We start from the raw sequence: 21,564 nt of genomic DNA, 5'->3' as shown, positions 1-21,564 counted from the left end.
GTGCATCACACTTTAATCTAGCATCCAGAGATAGAAATCCTCTGATCTCTGTGAGTTCAAGGCACATTGAAATAGTCAGCATGGTGATCACGCTTAATCCAGAAAGCTTTAATCCCAGGATGATGGCAAAACAGAAAGATATATAAGCGTGAGACAGAAACTAGAAGATTTGCTGGTTCAGATTTTGCTGTTAAGCATTCAGCTTTTGAGCGTAGTTCAGCTGAACCATTGGATGAGGATGAGATCAGACCTCAGTCTGAGGAGACAAGACAGCTGAGATCGCGAGGTGAGATACTGTGCTTGTTCTGTTCTTGATTTACAGCATGGAATAATTGCTGGTTTGATTTTATTATAAATTTTAAGATTCTGCTAAAACTTGTACAGTACTGCTATGATAATATTGAGATACTGGCAATATGATTTTCATTGTGTAGCTAGAGAAAGAATGACCAAAACCTAGACAAAGACACAACAGACAAAATACACCTAATTAATATTGCTAATTAAGTCAGAGCTACTTACCACAACCTTGAGACAGAATGAGAAGTACCTCAAATGCCAACTGCTTGGAAATTACCCACATCTCCAGATGGCTGCCCCTTGTCTTTCAAAATCACCAGTCTGAATGCTTGATGTGCAGTATATTGACGCATTCTTGGAAATGCTGCAGGCATCTTGAGAAACACAAAAATTACTCTTTTTTTTTTGGATTCTATCTCCACAAGGAAGTACTGTCTCCAATACTCCAGGTAATTTGTGATTTTGTGGTGTCAATAGAGTTCTATTTTGTAATTTGAACTTTCAGACTTCTAGCAGGTTCAGGAACTCCAATGCCCCATGTTTACATTTCTTATAATCACTGTTTACACAAACACACACAATTAGAATTACATATGCATAAATTACATATATAATAAATTATACACACACACACACACATATATATATATATATATACATATACACATATACATATTTATGTAGTTAGAATTGGTCCAGAAATTACTATCCAGCCCAGCCCTGATTACAGGTGTATACTACCACATCTAGACTATTACTAATATTTTTGCAGTATCTTATCTCCAGTTGTCTGCCTTGTTGTTCTATTGTCTATCATTTTCTATCATTTTACTTTGTATTACATAATATAAAAAGCACACCTATACATTTTAATTTGCTTAAATTACACTTATTTATTATGGTATAGTTTTTGATTGATTATAGTCAAAATTATGTTTAATAATCTTTGTTTTTCTGATTCAGTGTCCAAAAATACATATCATGTAACTCTCAATTGATATTTAAAATTTCATGTTTTTAATATTCAATTTCCATATAGAATAGTAGTTTGAATCATTTGCTGTATGATATTTTGTTTGTGTTCTGATGAATAAAGCTTGCCTGGAGATCAGAGGGCAGAGTCAGCCACCAGTTAACCATAGGGGCCATGCAGTGGTAGCACACACCTTTAATCCCAGCACTTGGGAGGAGGAAGCAGGAAGATCAGGGATTCAAGGGCTGTATGAGATTGATCAAGTCTAAAAGAGAAACAGGGCTACTTACCACAGCCTTGAGACAGAATGAGAAGTACCTCAAATGCCAACTGCTTGGAAATTACCCACATCTCCAGATGGCTGCCCCTTGTCTTTCAAAATCACCAGTCTGAATGCTTGATGTGCAGTATATTGACACATTCTTGGAAATGCTGCAGGCATCTTGAGAAACACAAAAATTACTCTTTTTTTTTTTGGATTCTATCTCCACAAGGAAGTACTGTCTCCAATACTCCAGGTAATTTGTGATTTTGTGGTGTCAATAGAGTTCTATTTTGTAATTTGAACTTTCAGACTTCTAGCAGGTTCAGGAACTCCAATGCCCCATGTTTATATTTCTTATAATCACTGTTTACACAAAGCAGGAAGATCAGGGATTCAAGGGCTGTATGAGATTGATCAAGTCTAAAAGAGAAACAGAGGCAGTGGTGGTGGCTCACACTTTTAATCCTAGCACTTGGGAGGGGGAGACGGGATCTGGCCTATTCAGTATGATGATTCAGAGTCAGGATGCTCCCATTAAGTGCGAGATTTTGAAGAGGTTGGAACTCTCTGGTATCCCGCAACTCTGCTTCTCGGATCCTTCAGCTCTCAATTTTTATTATTAAGACCAATTAGGATTGTGCTGCTTCAATCATCCTTTTAACATCCTTATCCATGTCCCATAAACCAACATCAATACCACTACCACCATTATCAATTTTACGTTTGTACAATGTTTTCCTTTCTAAGTGTAGGACTTACTTGCATGAAACTAGGGGCAACACAAAGTTTTTACTGTTTGCACACAAGTTTAAAAGAGGAAGAAAATTAACTTTAGTGTGTTAGTATCAATATTATATCAACAGCCTCCATCCTTTATCACGATGTAATTAATGACAGTATAAAAGCATTATTGACCAAAATTATTTACATGTCATTAAAATACTAAGTGTTCTGGATTTTGGTTTCATCCACAGTTCATTAGACTTTTATAAAACTTACCTCTTAGTGTCCCAAAATGTGTATTATAGAATTATTAACCTTAACCTATGAAATAGCTGTGAAAATGAAAGCATTGTTCTAGGACTGGAGAGATGGATCAGTAGTTAAATGCAATTACTATTCTTCAAGAGGATTCATGTTCAATTTCCAACAGAGGTTGGATTATGATAATCTTCCAGGGAATAAAATGCTTTCCCTTGGCCTCTATGAGTACTAAGCATGCCTGTGATGTAAGACATATATGCAGAAACAACGCTCATATGAGGAATAAAATAAAGTAAAAGGTTGTATATTCATTATTTAGGGCCACTGGCATTTGGAGCTAAAATTAGAATGCATCATATTGACTCCAAACTAGCAATATGGCAGATACTGTTTGTTCATTTCACATGTGTGACTGTTAGCAGTTTGTGAATGCTCAATATACTTTATCTGAAATCTTTTCCGATGTACCAAATTTGTGTAAATCTTCCCAGGTCTTCTCAGTTTTGCACCGATAGTCCTCTATTTTAAAAATCATATTACTTATTTCACCTTATTATTGTTTCTGATGTTTGCAAACATAAATATTAGAATATAAAATTAATAAATTCTACAAAACCAAAGTTCTTGACCTTGCCATCTGTTTGTATAGCTCTTTTGTACTTTTTTATTTTAATAATTAATTTTTTAATTAAAATATAATTTTTCCTTTTCCTTTCTGCCCTCCAAATCCTCTCATATAACTCCCTTGTTATCTTTCAAATTCATGACCTCTTTTTCTTTAATTGTTTACACATACACACACACACACACACACAAGTTATTATGTTGTTATGAAATATATAAGCACATCCTGTTCAGTCTGTATTATGTTCTTTGCTGGTATGTGAGTCCATAGCTGACCACGTGGTATTAGATAATTCATTGGACATCTTTTCCCTAGGGAAAACTGTTTCTCCAGCTCTTGGCATTTTCTTTTGGTTTCCATCTTTTTTCAATAGCCTTGCAAAGGTCTGGACACAGCAGTACTTCAAAGCAAATTAAAAAGCCAGACAAATATAAGCAAATGGAAACAGTGAAAAGGACAGAGGCATGTGAAGTAGAGAAAGGTCAGAGAGAGAAGCATTCTGTACACTTCTGTCTAGTTTCTTTATCCATTCATCTCAAAGATATTTCAGGTCACTGTTGCAAACTAAACCTCATTATGACGAACCTTTTCCTCTTAGGTTTCCAGGAATTTTTCCCACTTGGTGTGTAATCATAGAAAGTTTTATTTTTAGTTATATTTCTATTAATCGTAAGTTAATGAAATACTATTTTAAAAGGCAAGAGGATGTCTCATCACCTCCTATATCTCATCATCATGGTTTTACAATCAGTGAGCTTCAGACTGTGAATACTTTTGGTTTTGTTTTCTAAACTAACGTGCTTATTATTTTGCCCTCTTTTCTCCTAATATCCTCACGGAACAAAAGACACATTTTGTTAACAAGTCTGTATCTTTGCATTTTTCTTGTGACATTTCCTTATTTTGGTATGATTTTATGTTACTTCGCGGATAGAAGCATTTAATTTTGAGATTTATCTTTCCCCAAATTTTAAGATACTGAAATTAAAGGGGAAAGAAACAGCCCAGCGTTTTATTGAGGTGGAGAGCTAGATGTTGGGCCTCATTCTGTTCATAGTAGTTAACAGGTGTGAATTGCTTCCTCCCCAGTATAAAATGCCTGCTGTGAGGGCCTTTGTTCACGTCATGCTGCTTTCAAGTTCTATTATGACTACGAAAATACCTGAATCTACTTTAATGTAATTTTAAATGCTTTGCTGCTTTGAATAATGTTTACTTGTGAGGCCTTGCCTGAAATAAAAGTGAATAAATACAGCAAAGCAAGAGTGTGTGCTGCCTACTATGTACAAAACTGGTTTTTGAAAGACTGCTGGACTACTGTGCAGACAACAATGTCCATAAATTATATATAAGTACACAAATGCACAGTCTTTTTTGAAAAATGTTTGTGTGTGGTTTTGTATACATTCATTAATTAGAAAACTTGCCTCGGCACTGTGTTATCTAGTCGGAACATTTGCAGACTCATTTTTCCTTATCCATGTCCCATAAATTATAAAATATACCAACTATTTATATAGAATTCAAATTGTATTTTGCATTACATGTAGTTTAGAGATGATTTACAGTAAATAAGAAGATATACATTGGTTATATTGACACATTTATAGAAAGGCCTTGAACATCTATCTATTTTTGTTTCCACAAGGGGCCTGGCTGGAACGGTCTTCCAATTATGTTAATTGTTCCTTATGTCCCATTATACTATCTGTCTTTGGGTTCTCAGCCTTCACCTGGAAAACGATAAACACTTGGTGACAATGATGGTCATATGTATTGATAAAATTTATGCGTAATGATAATAAGTAATTTCTTTTAGAAAAACTAAAATTGCTTCATGGATTGAAGAGCTTTCTAGATCACTTTTTGAGTTCATTTTGAACCATAGATTGTAACCGGGATGCATTGTTCTCAAAACAAGTAGGTTTAGAAAAGAACCTGAATTGTTATAGTAAATGTAACAGAGAGTGTAACACTTAAAGAATAAATGCCCTTGATACTTGTTAAAATGATAAGGAAGCTCATGCAAGGCTATTGTAATAGATGTTAAGAACAACATCGTAAAGGTTAAATCAATTTGAACTTAAAAAAGCCGAGACAGAAGATCTGAATTTGCAACAAATGAACAGATAGAGGGTGTAGGTGGTGGGAACATTACCGAGATTTAGAATAAGATGTCATTTTTTTATTTTATTTTTGAGATTATAATGTGAGTATATAATTTTCCATTCCCTGTCCTCCCTCCGAAACCTCCTATATACCCATTCTTTCTCCCTTTCAAAACCATATTTGAAACATTATTAGTATGCATGTTTTTAGGGATAATCATTTTGTATTAGACAACTAATTGCTGTACTTTTTCATTGGGAAACTATTTCTCCCACTTTCACCACTGATTAGTTACATAGAGTTGAGGTCTCATGGACGATCTTCCAGCCATTTTGGAATGTCTAATTTTGTTCTTTAGCTCACATTTGAGCCATGATATTGGTGAGAGTTTTTGGGTGCAGCTTTTAACTTTATAGGGAAACACAATCTCAATAGAGAACGTACTGATCCTATGGTTCTTTCAAACTTTCCATTCCTTTTCCTGTAATGTTTGCTGAGCTTTAGAAATGGGAGTTGTTTTGTAAATATGTCCATTGGGACTGGTATCTACAACTCTTCATTTTGATCTATGGTGATTTTTTTTGTAACCATCTCTCTGTTTCAAAGAGCATCTTCCTTGATGGTGGGTAAGGACTACACTTATCAGTGTGTATAAGTACAAATATTTAGAGTGTAGTGAATATCATGCTATTTTAATAAAGTGGTGATTATAAGTTCTCTTCCAAGATTTATGACTTAACTAGTCTCAGACAGCTAGCTAGTTTTCTACTACTGGATTTATTTCTCCCTTGTTGATTGAGTCTTAAGAGTAATTAGAGAGCTTTTGGTTAAAACCAACATATACATGCCCTACTGCACCCTTAGGAGTATCATGTCATGTTGTTTGTTGTTGTGGTTCTTAGATGTCATAGATGGGTAACACTGTTGTTTGCTCTTCTCCTTTGGAAGCTTGCATGGAGCTTTCTGGTACTGTGAAAGCTAGTATACAAGCTAGTATTTAGAAGCAATTCAGGTCAGTTCCAGCTCAGGGTGCCTCTGAGCCCTGTATCTGAAGTGCATGGTATCTGAAGTAGCAAGAACTTAAGTTCTACTTTTGTGGGGTAAAAGTAGGGAAGTAGCAATGGCCTATGTGTTTTAGGAGTCTTTTGGATAACCCTGACAAACTGAAAAGATGGCATTTCATGTCTTGCTGTCTGGTCATCTTTTGTTCTTGGAGCAGACATTGCTAGCCAAGAAGAGAATACACAATATACACACACACACACATACATATACATATTCATATACATATATATATATATAAACATACATATATACACACATATGAGAGTGAGAGACTTACATGTATTTTTTTTCTTTTTGGTAAATGGTTAATAGTATGATTCTTTATGATTTTTTCACATCTCTTTGAGGGACTTAATTGTTGAAACATTACAAAATTCAGAATGAGAATGAGTATATATATATATTCATATATATATTCAATATATATATATATATATATATATATATATATATATATTCAGAAATTTCCTTTTCTTCCTTTGCAGAGGCCATACCTATCTTCTTGGTATCATTGTAATTTTAGTACATGTACTGCTATAGTGAGCACTGGCATTTCTTTGCAGACTGACCAAGCAACAGGCTTCTAACAATTGATGGATCAAAGGTTGGACTTAGAAGCAAAGTACAAAGCTAACTCTTAGGGAACAGGGCCTAGAGAAGCCTGACTAGAGTTTGGTCAGGAATATTTTTGCCTTGTTCTATGGTAAGGACTAGAGATGGTGTAAGATGACTGTAGTTAAAGTCCACATAATTGTTGTGGGATGTTCTGTATGACAAATGTGTTGCTCTGATTGGTCAATAAATAAAACACTGATTGGCCAGTGGCTAGGCAGGAAGTATAGGCGGGACTAACAGAGAGGAGAAAAGAAAGAACAGGAAGGTAGAAGGAGTCACTGCCAGCTGCTGCCAGGACAAGCAGCATGTGAAGATGCCGGTAAGCCACGAGCCACGTGGCAAGGTACAGATTTATGGAAATGGATTAATTTAAGCTATAAGAACAGTTAGTAAGAAGCCTGCCACGGCCATACAGTTTGTAAGCAATATAAATCTCTGTGTTTACTTGGTTGGGTCTGAGCGGCTGTGGGACTGGCAGGTGACAAAGATTTGTCCTGACTGTGGGCAAGGCAGGAAAACTGTAGCTACACACAATAGCTAGAAGACAGATGTGGCACTGCAGCCTGAGACAGAGAGGCAGGAGTGGGTAGGGAAAAAATGATGTATTGATGAAGACAGCAGGTGAGCTATGACTTAGGATGCCCTGGCACCGTAACTTTGAATCTGAGGTTGAGGGTATTTTTTTTTCCATACATGAGGGTTTATATGATACTGGTGCCTTATTAAACTAACCATATCCACCATTCGTATCCACAATGTTGGAGCTGTTGAAGCCTAGAGAGTTTTCACTACCAAAGTAAGTAAAAAAATGAATGAATAAATAATTCAGAACAAATATGAGTGGTATGTTACCATGGATAAAATGTGGGCAGAATTTGAAGAAGTTCATTGTTCTCACAGTTGACTGAATTCTACATCTTGGAGTTGGAATTGAGAGTGATGAAGTTGCTGATGTTGTCAAAGGCCAAGGCATATGAAAGTGAGAAAATTAACAACAATACAAAACAAAATATCAAATAAAGAATTTGTATGTATAGAACTTCCTCTTGAAATAAATGGTATAATAATTCCACCTGCCATAGTTCAGGTAACTATTAGGCAGTATCTAAGTAGGAGGAATTTGCATAGCTATTTCTAGCCCTTGGAAACCCCAGAATCAATACCTGGGTGTACCTTGACAGACTGATGGTTGAGAACAGATTTCAAGTAACAGTAAAGGAAAATTTTTGTATAAGAAGACAACAAATTGTGATAAAATACAATTAGAAAGAAAATTAAACACATTTGTGACCTCAGTGAGGCCTTTTGATGAGGAAGCAAAGCTGGATTGGGGAACTACTGCAGGAGCTGTCGATGGCTCGGCTGAATGAGCCTGCTAGAAACTTGTTCATTCTATCTCTTGACGGCAGATGGTGAGCTAAATTCAAGTTGTGTTTGCACTGTACTTGGCCTGAGATTCATTCACTCTCAATAGGAAATATAGACAAAAGACATATTTTTGCTATATTTGATTGAGTTGGAGCCAGAAAAGAAACAAACATGAAGAATATACAATTAAAAGTGACTTTAACGCCAAAACATTGCTAAGTTATATGTAGAACTTTCCATATCAGCTTAGAAAATTACTCCCATTCTTTGATTTTCCATTACTGTGAGACTGAGGTATTTCATATTATAACAGATTTTCATAGTGTCAGCAATTAAGTATCAGGGGGTGGTGGATTTTAATTTAGGTGGCTTCTATCCTCTCAAACTTGAGAGTCTATAAGATGTATTCCAGTGAAAGGTGGGAAAGAAGTCATTTTACTCAATTACACTGTGTTTTCTACTTCACTCATATTAGTAACCACTTGTGAAGACAAATACTTGAAAAATATACATTCAAACATGTTTGAGGCAATGCGTTCTACATTTTCTCATAAAACTAGAACTTAATGAGCATACTACAAGCAAGAACTTTGATACACAGAAAATTTACTTAACTTGAATCAAATGCTGACACATAAATACTTGATCAAACATAAGTGTAATTATTCTATGACATATATATATATATATATACATGTAGATAAATTAATTATGTATTGTACTATACAAAATATATTTAAATAACACAATTCACGGTTAAGAAACACAGATTTGTGTATTCATTTCATTGACATTTTTAACTAATGGTTTATTGTTTTAATATTTCCAGTCTCAAGGCATTAGATAGGATCTTGGTGTTGAATATATTAACATGGTGTAGCTGGGAAGAAGCTGCCTACATACCCTTTTTCAGAAACTTAAGCCATATCTCTAAACAAACATAGCAAATCATCTGTTCATATTTGAAATGATTTATTAAATTCAGTATGGTCTGCATGCAGATTAGAAGACTATGTATACATTTCCAAACTTACCATTAGTATAATCAGAGTTAGAAAATTTAGATTCAGTAAATGGTATATGTCAGCTCACAGAAGGAAAAAAAAATCTTCCAAGTTAACGTTGTGATTAACACATAGAACTTGAAGTTACTTATTAATATACTTTGGCACCTGGACTTGCTATTCTCTGATCCTCTACAATGAGACACATTCATTACTTATGATGTGATATCTCATTGTATGTTATGTCCATAAAATCACCTTGAATTCAAAAAGATACAAATCCATGCAACATAATTATTTATTGTAAACCTTCACTCACCTTTATTATCTGGATAAAGTATCTTTAGAATATGAACCAATATTTTAATCATTAAGTTGTAGTGAACAAGACATCTTTCCTTATACTCTAATTTCAAACTGTCTGATAAGGTAGATGCTTGCTTACATTAATGAATTAGTGATTCTTATTATGCAGGCTTTGAACTGAACTTAAAGTTTGAGTTTCCTATGTGATCTTGAAGACTATAATACAAAGTATATACATTTAAAAGTAATTTCATTAAACATAAAACATGCTCATTATTCTCTTAGATTTAACTTTCACAAGTTAAAATAATATAGCTATTCAAAAATCTAAAGAAATTTTTTTCTTCAGCAAATTCTATACTGTGAAATACACTATAAATGAACTATAAACATGAATGAGAGACATGTAACCATCATTACATTTTTTTCTAAGACTATTTCTTTGCAGAAACAGACAATATAAACAATCTGTATGCCACTTCAGGTTCACTTGGAAATGTAAATCATATTGTTGTCTTTCAGAGCTGCAGAATAAAGAATGGCTAGCTCTAAAAACAGACATAAAACTAACATACAGAGTGAGCATGCTGTATTTAGGAACACATATGTGCATACCTATACATGAATGTTTGAAGCAAAACTTAATGAAAAATAAATGTGAAAGAGAACAAAGAGGGTTATATGGGAAAGTTAAGAGGGAAGAAATGGAAAGAAAAATGTAATTAAATTATAATGTAAAAAATAAAATCAATAATAAAAATAAAATAGGCACATATATGTTCAACACATTAATTTCACTAAGAAATAGATTGATTAAAATAAAAATATGCAGCCTAAACAATAGTATTGATTTTATCTAGTAGCACATTACTGAAAAGATGTCCTTGCTCTTCCTAAATAACTAACCATTATTATATGCATACAATAACAACTGATGAAAAATGAAAGGAGGCCTTGAGTTTAAAAGAGAGGAAGAGGGCCGGGGGTTCATGGGTGGATTGGAGAGAGGAAATGGAAGGAGAAAATGATATAATTATATCTGTATTCTAAAATAAAGTAAAAGAAGTAACAAAATGCAATTATTTTTAAACTTAGTGAAACACACACACACACACACACACACACACACACACACACACACACACATGCTCTCTCTCTTTTTCAAGTTTTCCCTTGCTCTATACAGCTATTATCCTCCAGCATAAATAACTGGAAGGCTCCTTTCTAAGGATAAAATTGTTATATATCAAATCACATTTATAGTGTCCTTAGGCTCATCATTGTGAGTGGGATGCAATGGATTCAAGAAATACTTTCCAGATGTATAAATCAATTTTGGAATATATCAATGTGAATGTGCTAAAAAGTGATGTATAAATGCTGTTTCTAGGTAAGAATCAATGAGCCTGTAGCTTGGTTATATAAAAAAAAATGTTCAACTGAAGAACATGGGTGAAAATTAATTAATTAAAAATGTAATACTTAAACGATTTATTATATATATATATATATATATATATATATTTGTGCACATGTGACACAAGTGTTCTCTGAAAGAGAGCAATTGTCTTACCAGCTGAGCCATATTTCTGCTCATAAAATTTAATATTTTATAACCTTCATAATTTATTTTCATAATGTTTTTCAAATCTTCCACTTCTTTCATCTACTTTTGCACGAGGTAAAATTCTTATTATAGCTGATTCTGTAGCTTTGTTCAGGGTCTCTCTATTTCCAGCAAGCCTCAATCCTAAATTATCATCTCATATAAAAATGCTGGGCTAGTCTGCTTAAGGCAAGGACTTGAAGGATTTACTACCTTGGTTTAATACCATCAATTTTCTAACCCCAGTACTAACAGGATAATTTTCAGAAACCTTGTCTTTTTACTCAGGCTTCCAAAGGATGTGCCTCCACAGTCTTTTGCCTCATCTAATTCTACATTTCTATTTTCCCCTCCTTACATCTACTTACTGTCCCTGTAACACACTCCGTTTTTACGTACTTCTGTTCACACTCATTCCCTTTCTTAAATAGCATTCTTTATCCTCTGCTTATCTTCCTTCATTAAGTCTTGCCCCAGCACATCTAGTGTTTATGCCACAGAGACTTCTCTGATGCCACCTGGAAACTGCCTTACTGACTTCTGGGCATGTGTATTACTAATCAACGGCATCATGTTCCTTCATAGAAGTTCATGATAGAAAACCAATTTTGTAAGAAAAGAAATATTCCTAGCAAATGTCAGCTCACCTTCAGGTGTCCTGATAGAAATCATCAACCTTTCTCTTCAGCCATGCTTCAAGTTGGATTAAAAAGAAGGGAGCCTTCATCAGGCAGCCCATGCTATACCAAGTTTCCAGTGCAGCCAGCATGCCTGCCAACACACTGTATGGCAAACTATACTGTGAGAATTTTAAGGTCTTCATTTATAAGTATTATCTTTTTGCTTTCATCTCCCAGGAATTACAGTGTTTTAGCTGAACATATCCTTTACTTAGTGTTATTTCTAGAACTCTTAGGTTGCTGCCCTGGCTGTAATCGTTCCTGATGCTGTTGTACCATTTCACTATTTTTTTTTCTCTTCTGTGCCATATTTGTTACTTATTTCTAACTTATTTTACACTTTTCTATTTTTCTCTGTGTTGTTATACTAGTTTCCTGCTATTGTGACAATTGATGATGAGAAGCTTTGTGGTTGAAACAATCACACATGCATAACATTATCTTCCTGGACCCTGGTCGTGTGAAAGGGTGTCTCTGGATTCCAGCCAAGGTGTCAAGACTGGATTTTTGCCTGAAAGAATGGGAAATTCATTTTCTTGTTTGGTTTTCATGATCACTTCATTCTTGTGCAGATAGTTTGCTCCATCTTTAAAGTGAATAAAGGTCAATCATGTCTTTGGTCTGCTTTGCTCCTTCCCTTTTTAAAGGCTCCATGGACACTTCATGCTCACAAAGAAATCAAAGACAACCTGGTCATCTCAAGATAGGTCAATCAGAAATCTGGTTCCCATTTATAACCTTAATGCTGCCTGAGTCTTCCCATGTTGTTAGCCCATGTTTGAAGACATGGATGTGGTTATCTCAGCAGGCTTATTGCTCTCTTTACATCAGCTCACATAAGCTTTTTTAGAACAATGTATTTCACATATGGCTTATAACATAAACAAAAATAACTTTAATGTTCCTTAAAGTACATAATTTATACTTTTAAATATATTATAAGAAGTAAAATTTTCTGGGACTTTCAAATCCTGACCACATTTTTAACTGTATCTGAATTTTAGTTAAAATTTATGAAGTAAGATTATTCTATCTCCAGATTTACACAAACATGTACACATCTTTATACACATCTACACGAAACATTAGAGATTCTAAGTATTTTAAATTAATGTCCATATTATATTTTTCCATTCACTCAAATGTACCTTTTCCTTTCACCTTAATATAATTTTCAGACTGACCTGAGGTAAATGCTTTAGGCAGATACAAGATACATGTTCTAGCAATAATTATTTAAAGACAGGTTCATGTACTGGAGATCCAGTCCCAGAAAACATGGGAAAACAAATCAACTAAGGTTCATTGTTTAAAAACAGTTAAATGCCTTCACATCTTGTGGAATAAAGGAGATAAAATACAGGTCCGACTTTAGTGTACAGGAGATGGTGGAAGTGCTACTTTGTGACATTATTGGAAATTATTTCAGTGACTTAGAAATTTAATTTTAATTAACTAGTGAGAGTAGCTTAGATCAACCCTATTATTTTCCAATCTTCTATGCTAATTTGAATAAACCACATAAACATCACATCACTCAAGATTTATGTTTATTGATGATACTTGGAAAATGGAAAATATAAATAATTTAGAATCAAGTGAAACTTCCTATCCCATTTTTATAACTGGCTTTAAACACTATGTCCCAGATTCAGAGCATGAAACTGTGAAATGGTAGACTGTGTGCAGGGATGGTTTCCTAAGCTGCTTGTCATTACAATCTCCAAGGACATTTAAAAATCTTGATGCTCTGGTCAGAGCTCCAAGTAATTAAGCTGGAATCGGATTCCAGGTCACATCTCAGACTAATAAAGTCAGAGCTGGATTTCAATGTGCTGATCTAGAAGCAGAAGAGTTCCAGCAGCATTCATTGACCATGTATCAAATATGTAGATAAACCTTTATCTTCTAATTGATTCTCTTCATTCCCTTCTATAGGATCTCTGGATATTTAATACGCCCCTCAATTTATAGCTCATTCCAATGATTGACAGGGTGATCATTTCTTTGCTTATCTTTCATTAATTTTGCTGTTATTACTGTTGTTTGCTTTGAGGCAGGAACTTTCTACATAGTTATGCTGACCTGCAATTTGATATATAGGCAGGTTATGGTGATCTCAAACTGGTTACCCTACTGTTCAAACCTCCTTGGTGCTGTTATTAAAGGAATATACCATGATACTTGACCCAATTTAAATTTTGAATCTTTTCATTTTTTTCTTCAGATTTTGTCTGCAAATTCAGTTTTAACATTCATCGACATTAATATTTTCCTATGTTTTTGCAATTTGACAAGCTAATCAGAAGTGTGCTTACATATGTTTTTGTTCATTTATTATTTTTTAATTTTTTTGATATTGTAATATGATTGCATCATTTTCTCCTTCCAAATCCTCCTATATAACCCTACTTGCTCTGTTTCAATTCCATGGCCTCTTTTAACCATTAATTGTAGTTACATACATATGTATATGCACAGACATATTCGTAAAAGCATAAATACAACCTGCTAGTCCTTATAATGTTACCTCCATGTGTGTTTTCATGGCTGTCCATTTCGTGTTGGATAACCAATTGCTGTGCTTTTCCCTCAGGAAGGGGATTTCGTCCACTCTCAGAATTCCTTAGTTTTCTGTAGTTCTGTTTATTCATATTTTGATGTAGAGTGTCTTGCATCCCAGGCTAGCCTCATACTCATTGTGTAGCCAATGATGGCCCTTAACTTTTACTTCTGTTTCCACCTCACATGTACATGATGAAGACATGTGCCGCTATGAGCAGTTTGTGTGCTGTTAGCTATCAAACCCAAGGATTTTTGCACACCAGGCAAGCGCTTCGCCAACTGAATTACATCCTTTTTCCAGATCTTTTTTTTCACCCTTCCTTTTTTTGTTTATTCTTTCTTTCACTATTTCCCTTTAAGTATAAATGCATGTAAGGCAAATACCCTACCCCAGACCTAACTGGAAGCTCTTCATTTCAGTATTACTTTTTTTTTTTTAGTAAATGTACAGAAATTGAATATTAACATGCTAAGCAACTTAGCTTTTACAACTCAGAAGTGTGAGTAGAAATTTTTAATCATAGATGTTGACATTTCTATGCAGCATTTACTTCACACAGGACTCAATTTTACAAGGTAGGATATGTTACTTTCTTTTCAAAAACAGATCCTACGTTAGTTACTTTTCTATTGCCTTGATGGAATGCCATGATAAAGGCAAATTATAAAAGAAAGCATTTAATTTGGGTGCTTCTGATTTCATAAAGTTAGAGTCCATGACCATTATGTCAGGAAGCATGGTAACTGGCAGGCAAGCATGGTGCTGCCACAGTAGCTAGAGAATAATCTGGATCATCATTTTGGAGAAAGAAAGAGACCTAACTGGGAATGACATGGGCTTTTGAAAAACCAAAACTGTCCTCAATTACACACCTTCTCCAACAGGACCACACCTCCTTGTCCTTTCTAAGTAGTTCCACCCACTGGGGACCAAGTTTTCAAGCATGTGAGCTTATGAGGGCCATTCTCACTCAATCTAACACAAGTGGGTAAATTGTAATATATATATATATGACTTGGCATAGGTCACACAGTTTTTAGATCCAAGAATAATGATTATGAACCAACTCAGTCTGTATTCAGAGCTTATGCTCTTAACCATTCCACTGTTAAAAACATATGGACAATGACAATGTAACTGAGCTCTTAGTAGCAGCCATCAAGATCCTCTTGGGAAGGGATTTGCCTAGATGTTCTTCTCCTTCAGCTACAGAAATGGCCTCTCACTAGAGCATCAGAAAAACACAATATTCCCCAAACACTAAGAGGCAGCTGCAGAAAGCATTTTGTAAACATATGGTATTTGTATAATTAATGTTCAAGTAGAGAATTAGCTTACAGTTGCAGAATTACAGTTAGAAAACCTGAAATTTCCAAAGCTGAAGATGTCAGACTTCTTTTTCTCTCTCTAAAATATCCAATGCCAGTTTTCTTTTGCCCAATGGATAATTGAACAGTAGCTGTTCAATGGATCTTTAAGAGCATAAATATTGTTTTCACTCACCTGTTTCATCTCATTCACTTGATAATCAAGATTTTATAAGTATAAATACTTTTCAGGGTAAAAAAAACCCTCCAATACTAAGGTATACCCAATATCTAACCCATCTTCTATTTTCTAAGGTAATGTTTCTTAGAATAGAAAGCTGATGGAATATAGTAGTAAGCAGTTTACATTAATCAATAATATATAGCATTTCATGAACTTATTTTCTCATTTTATTTGATATACAAGGTCACAACTGAAAATTTAAGTATTTTAATTATTACTGACTACAAGAAATGAGAAGAATCTTGGATTGTTAAGCAGACATGTTTGCCTAGACATAAACATTAATTTAAAACAAGAGTTTTCTTTTTGATATGTGTGTTGTGTTATGTGTGGTGAATGTGCTTGTTAGTGTAAGGGTAGAAGGCATCTGTGTGCATGTGTGTACTTGTGAAGGTAGAATCCAGAAATTGGAATCATTTGTACTTTTTGAGAACTCTCCATCTTTATTTTTTAAAGCAAAGTCTCTCACTAAGATGTAAGCTCATCAATTTGGCCAGCTTGGCCTGCAAACTCAGCACCATGCGTCTCTTGATCAGGGCTGGGGAGATCTAAACTCAGATCTTCATGCTTGCATGGTGGACACTTCTCCAACTAAGCCATTACCATAGCCATGGATTTCTAACAGTGCTATGAACATGACTCCACCCCCAATGCCTACCTTTTCCATTTACCTTTGACAATATAAACAGATTTACTTAGTTTTCTTTTCATTTCTCCTCCCTAGACATTTCCTTCAAAACTGGTGCATTATTTCAGTTGTAACATAGAACAGTATATCTGTAGGTATTACATAATCATTACAAGTGGGAGACTTTCTGAGAACCAGAACTCACGGGAACATGTTAAAAGGTAGACATAAGGTTCTCCACTATTTCTGTGAATTTATCCCAGGATAGCTGATAAATTTCCATATAAAAGAAAATATTTAGTATGAATTGTATTCATTTTAATTCATTCATATTAAAATTTTCAGGTCTAAGTATTTGGTGGTAAACATCATTAAAAATAATTTGTACAGCAATTTCATGGATCTTGCTGATACTCTGGATATGGAGCATGAACAGCACCAATTTCAGTAGTACAGGAAAGAGGTTTTACTTCATATGCAAAAGATTCAATAAAGAACTGTAGTACTAATCTCAATTTGATGAAGTATTTCACATACATGAGCCAAGCTATCATTAGAGTCTGGAAAATGAGAGCCTTAGAAACACCTGACCATCAGAGTATCTGTATTTTATTAACATCATTATATTTACATGTATATGTCAAAAAAAACCCTTTGGCTTAGAGAAGTAAGAAGATTTTTTAAATTATGTCAATAAGGAAGATGAAAAAGAAAAAAATTAAGGCAAAAGATACAGGGAAACATGAAGAAAATATGAGAAGAAAGCTAGAAGGGAAGTTGTGCTAAATGAAGTTCAACTTATGAGAGGGATTAGTAGGGTGATAAACACAACATGTCAATGACAAGCATTGGTCTCTTTGATTTTTCACTATTGATAAGGACATATATTTTCATGAGTACAAAGAAATGCTGGCTGGGGCATTTTAGTGCATATTCTTTAGTGTGATCAATGTGTTGAAAAAGTTACTGGATTGTGCGAATATCAGCAGTGATTTAAAACAGACATAGGATGACAGGACAAAAAGTCGAGTAAAGAAAAAATGTTAGCCAAGCAAGGGTGACGACCTGAGTTTGATTCCTCAGAACCTATGTGAAGAAGGGGGAGGAGGAGGAGAAAAAGAAGAGGGAGAAGAAAAAGATGAAGAAGAAGAGGAGGAGGAGGAGAAGGAGGAGGAGAAAAAGAAGAAGAGGGAGAAGAAAAAGATGAAGAGGAGGAGGAGGAGGAGGGGGAGAAGGAGGAGGAGGAGGAGGAGAAGACACTAGTGACAGCATGTAATTGCTGTCCCAGCACTAGTAGCCACATGTAATTGTTATGTCAGTACTGAGGTAAGGGAGACAGGCAGAGTCTTAGGGAATCACTGGCCAGCCAACCCAACCTAATAGATGAGATTCAGGGTATTGAGAGACCTTGTATCACAAAATGAGATGGATACTTTTCCTGAGGAGTAACACACAAGGTCGTGCTGTCGCAGCAACAAGCACTTACACACAAGTACATGTGCACCCACACACATGCATTCTCACACACATTAATACACACACACACACACACACACACACACACACACACACGGTGGTATTTTATTTGTACTGAAATGTGATTTTAATTGTATGTTAATAAATAAAAAGTTGCCCGGGGGTCAGAGCTATTAGATCCATAGCAAGAGCACTTGGTAGACAGAACTAGGTAGATTTCTGTGTGTTCAGGGATACAGCCAGCATTGGAGACATATGCCTTTAAGACCTGGAGGGCTGTACTTACCAGCAGTGACGAGGCAGCCATGTGTTTGGGTTTACAACCAATGAGAAGGCAGAACAGAAAGACTATATTAAAGACAAACACACAGGAAGTAGGTCTCTTTCGGAGAGGTAGGACCACCGCAGGAGGAAGGGTAAGGTTTTAGCTCTGAGCTCTGACCTCTTGGCTTTCTCTTTTACACTGGTTCTGTGTTTCTTATTTAATAAGACAGTTGGTTACATCTGCACACACAAACACACACACACACACACACACACACACACACACACACAGATACATACACCCACACTTGAGACATGACACAATGGTTGGAAAGAGTGTCAAAAAATCAATTAATGCTAAACATTTCATTTGTCCCAACATCTAGCCATTTAGTCATCACATTTAGGTAGGCATAGTCCCTTTCCTCACACAATTGTTAGTAGGAGATAAGAAATAATTCCTAATCTGTGGTATCTATGTATGTACAAAGTAATGGTCTGCATAATAACGAGAAGAAGCCACTCAGAGGGTCAGTAAAATACTGTTTTCTCGAAACTTCAATGAAAACCTGACTCTCTTTGATATGGCTATGTTCTTAGCACAGGACCACATGGTGGCATCAAATGTCAAAACCACAATATTTGGCAACCACAAGTGAGGCAGGCAGTGCCCAAAGAAAACTGCAAGGGATTTCTCTCATACTTAGATTTCAGGGCATAACAGCTTGATTCCTCTTTCAAAATATATCAAACAAATTCTCTCAGCCTTGAAATAACTTGAATTCTTAAGAATACATAAATTACAAATATGGCGGTATCAAACCCATTTAACTTCAGAAATTAAGTGACTCACTGGGCAATACAACAAGCTGGAAAATTTGAAAGCAATGGTTTCTCATAGAAGCGGAACTCTAATTTGGATAAAAGAATAGAGGCAGAATGAAGACAAGGTCCCTGTCTCTGAGTAATTGTTTTTGTTACTAATGGGCAAGGACTGTGTCTTGTTATCCTGCAGCAGCATTACAATATGTGGCAGCCTCTAACTAAATCAGAAAGGAGGAGTTAGAGGATATGCAACCATTTGATATATTGTCTTCTGAAGCACCATTGTACCCAAGGAAGCCAAATAAATAACATTTTGAGAGGTGAGGATATGTATAATTAAATTTAACTGAAAAGATAAAATAACCACTTCTCATGCTGCTCTATCTAAACTTTCAACCTTGCATCTATAAATATAAAACAGAGTCTGGCTGTTTATGCAGGTGTCAAAGTTTCCTGAAGGATAGGTCTTAGTTATTAATAAATCATAACGCATGAGAGGGATATAATGTAATATATAGGCTAAGAAATTTTACAGCCATAAGGAGAACTCTCACCTGCCTAGAAAGGTAAATAGCTCTGGAGAACTCGAAGTCACAAGAAACCAGTGTCCTTACTCTGCATTTAATTTCAGCATTTAACCTTGCATTGGTTGATCTATTCTTGTTGTGTGTGTCTTTTATCTACATCATACTGTGAGTATAGCAAGAGTAACAACTATATCTTCTCTACAATCCCATTTATAGCTCACAACACTTAGCAGTCTGCAGGTACCTAAGTGATATTGATAGCCATATCACACTGGGGTGTGTTTGATCTTGCATGCCTTGGGTAAATCAGAACATTATGTTGTTGCTGCTGTTTTGTGATCTTTTTCCCTACTCATATATTTTCGTGAATTTTCTTCAGGATTATCAGGTTGTATTTCTGTATCAAATGAATCCCAAGAGACATGATATAGTATTTAAATTGTTTACATGCAAGTACATATGGGTAAGACCCTGCCTGCCAATGCTTTGGTTTGAGAAAGTAGGAATAGATGCTAAAAACAGGGAGTGTCTAAACCAAAAAGATCAGATAGTTACTAGCCTCATGGTTTTCAGTTTATAAGATTTTAAATGGTAGATATATAAAGGTCAAGAAAATACCCCAGGCAGCAGTATGAGAAAACACACAAAAGACTTGAAAACATCAACTTCTGGGACAAGAAGGTGATTGCTAAATTTGGATGAATTATGGCAGGACACCAGCCATCACATTGCAGTTCTGACTGCCTGACATCTGTTGGCTGACTTAAAAGTCTGTGAGCAAATGAGAGTAATTTGAACATGTATCACACAGGGTTCTGTGGGCATATATGTAGAGACCCAAGTGTGGAACATTCTGTTACCTGTCCTCGGAGCCTTGACGTATATTGACTTATTGGCAAACTGTGAGTGAGTGAATCTCTCACTTCTGCTGAAGTTTTATTCTTGTATGTCTGACTAGGAATAAAGTGGAGAAAACCTAATAACACCATCAAAACTTCAAAGGTAGGGGAACTGGAAAAATGGCCCAGTGATTTAAAAGCACTTACTGCTCTTACAGAGGACTTAAGTTTGAATCTCAGCTCACATGTGATAGCTCGCAATGGTGGTAACTCTAGTTCTAGGGGTTCCTGTGTCCTTTTCTGAGTTTTGCAGGCACTGGGCGCATGCACGGTGCACTTTAAAACATGCAGACAAAATGCTACTACATATACATACATTGAATAAAAGAAAACCTTTCAATGTTAGTGGGAGGTGAAAATGCAGCATTAAAAATGAAGAGTAGGGGTGGGGATATGGCTTACTTATGGAAGAACTTCTCTTGAAAGCATGAGCTCTGAGTTGAAATTCCCAGGAACCACCTAAACCATATTTGAAAGCATTTCTCATAATCTCAGTTCTCCTCAAGCCAGAAAGAAGTCTAAGACAAAATAATTACCAGATGCTCAAAGGCCAGCTAGCGTGACTTATACAACACAGCAACAGGCAACAAAGAGAATCTTTCTCAAACAAGCTTGGAGGCAGTTAATTACATGACTGACATGTGATCTTATTCTGTGAGTTTCACTTGTGGGCCATGGTACGAATGGGACTATATACTCATACTCAACTGCACGCACACACACACACACAAACATGCACACACATGTATGTAGACAAAACATCAGGAGGACAAACTTGGAGGACACCCAAGGATGACTTCATTTCTCCACATATACATATGTACATATGAACCTACATGTACATATGCATGTATTCACACACACACACCCCTCACACATACACTGAGCTGGAAGAAAAAGAAAAGTAAAAGCTTTGTTGAGTATTAAT

At 35.4% G+C, this 21,564-nt stretch overlaps 1 non-coding gene across 1 annotated transcript; it reads right to left on the bottom strand.

The window, feature by feature from the left end:
• Positions 1 to 6,762: 6,762 nt before the first annotated feature.
• On the bottom strand, positions 6,763 to 6,868 carry LOC114699919. Its single transcript, XR_003735616.1, has one exon. It is a non-coding gene; the product is annotated as a U6 spliceosomal RNA (small nuclear RNA).
• Positions 6,869 to 21,564: the final 14,696 nt, after the last annotated feature.

Source organism: Peromyscus leucopus, chromosome 9 (assembly GCF_004664715.2).
Source record: "Peromyscus leucopus breed LL Stock chromosome 9, UCI_PerLeu_2.1, whole genome shotgun sequence".
NCBI lineage: Eukaryota > Metazoa > Chordata > Mammalia > Rodentia > Cricetidae > Peromyscus > Peromyscus leucopus.
Note: the sequence above shows the minus strand (reverse complement) of the source record. Positions and strands in the feature narration are given on the sequence as shown.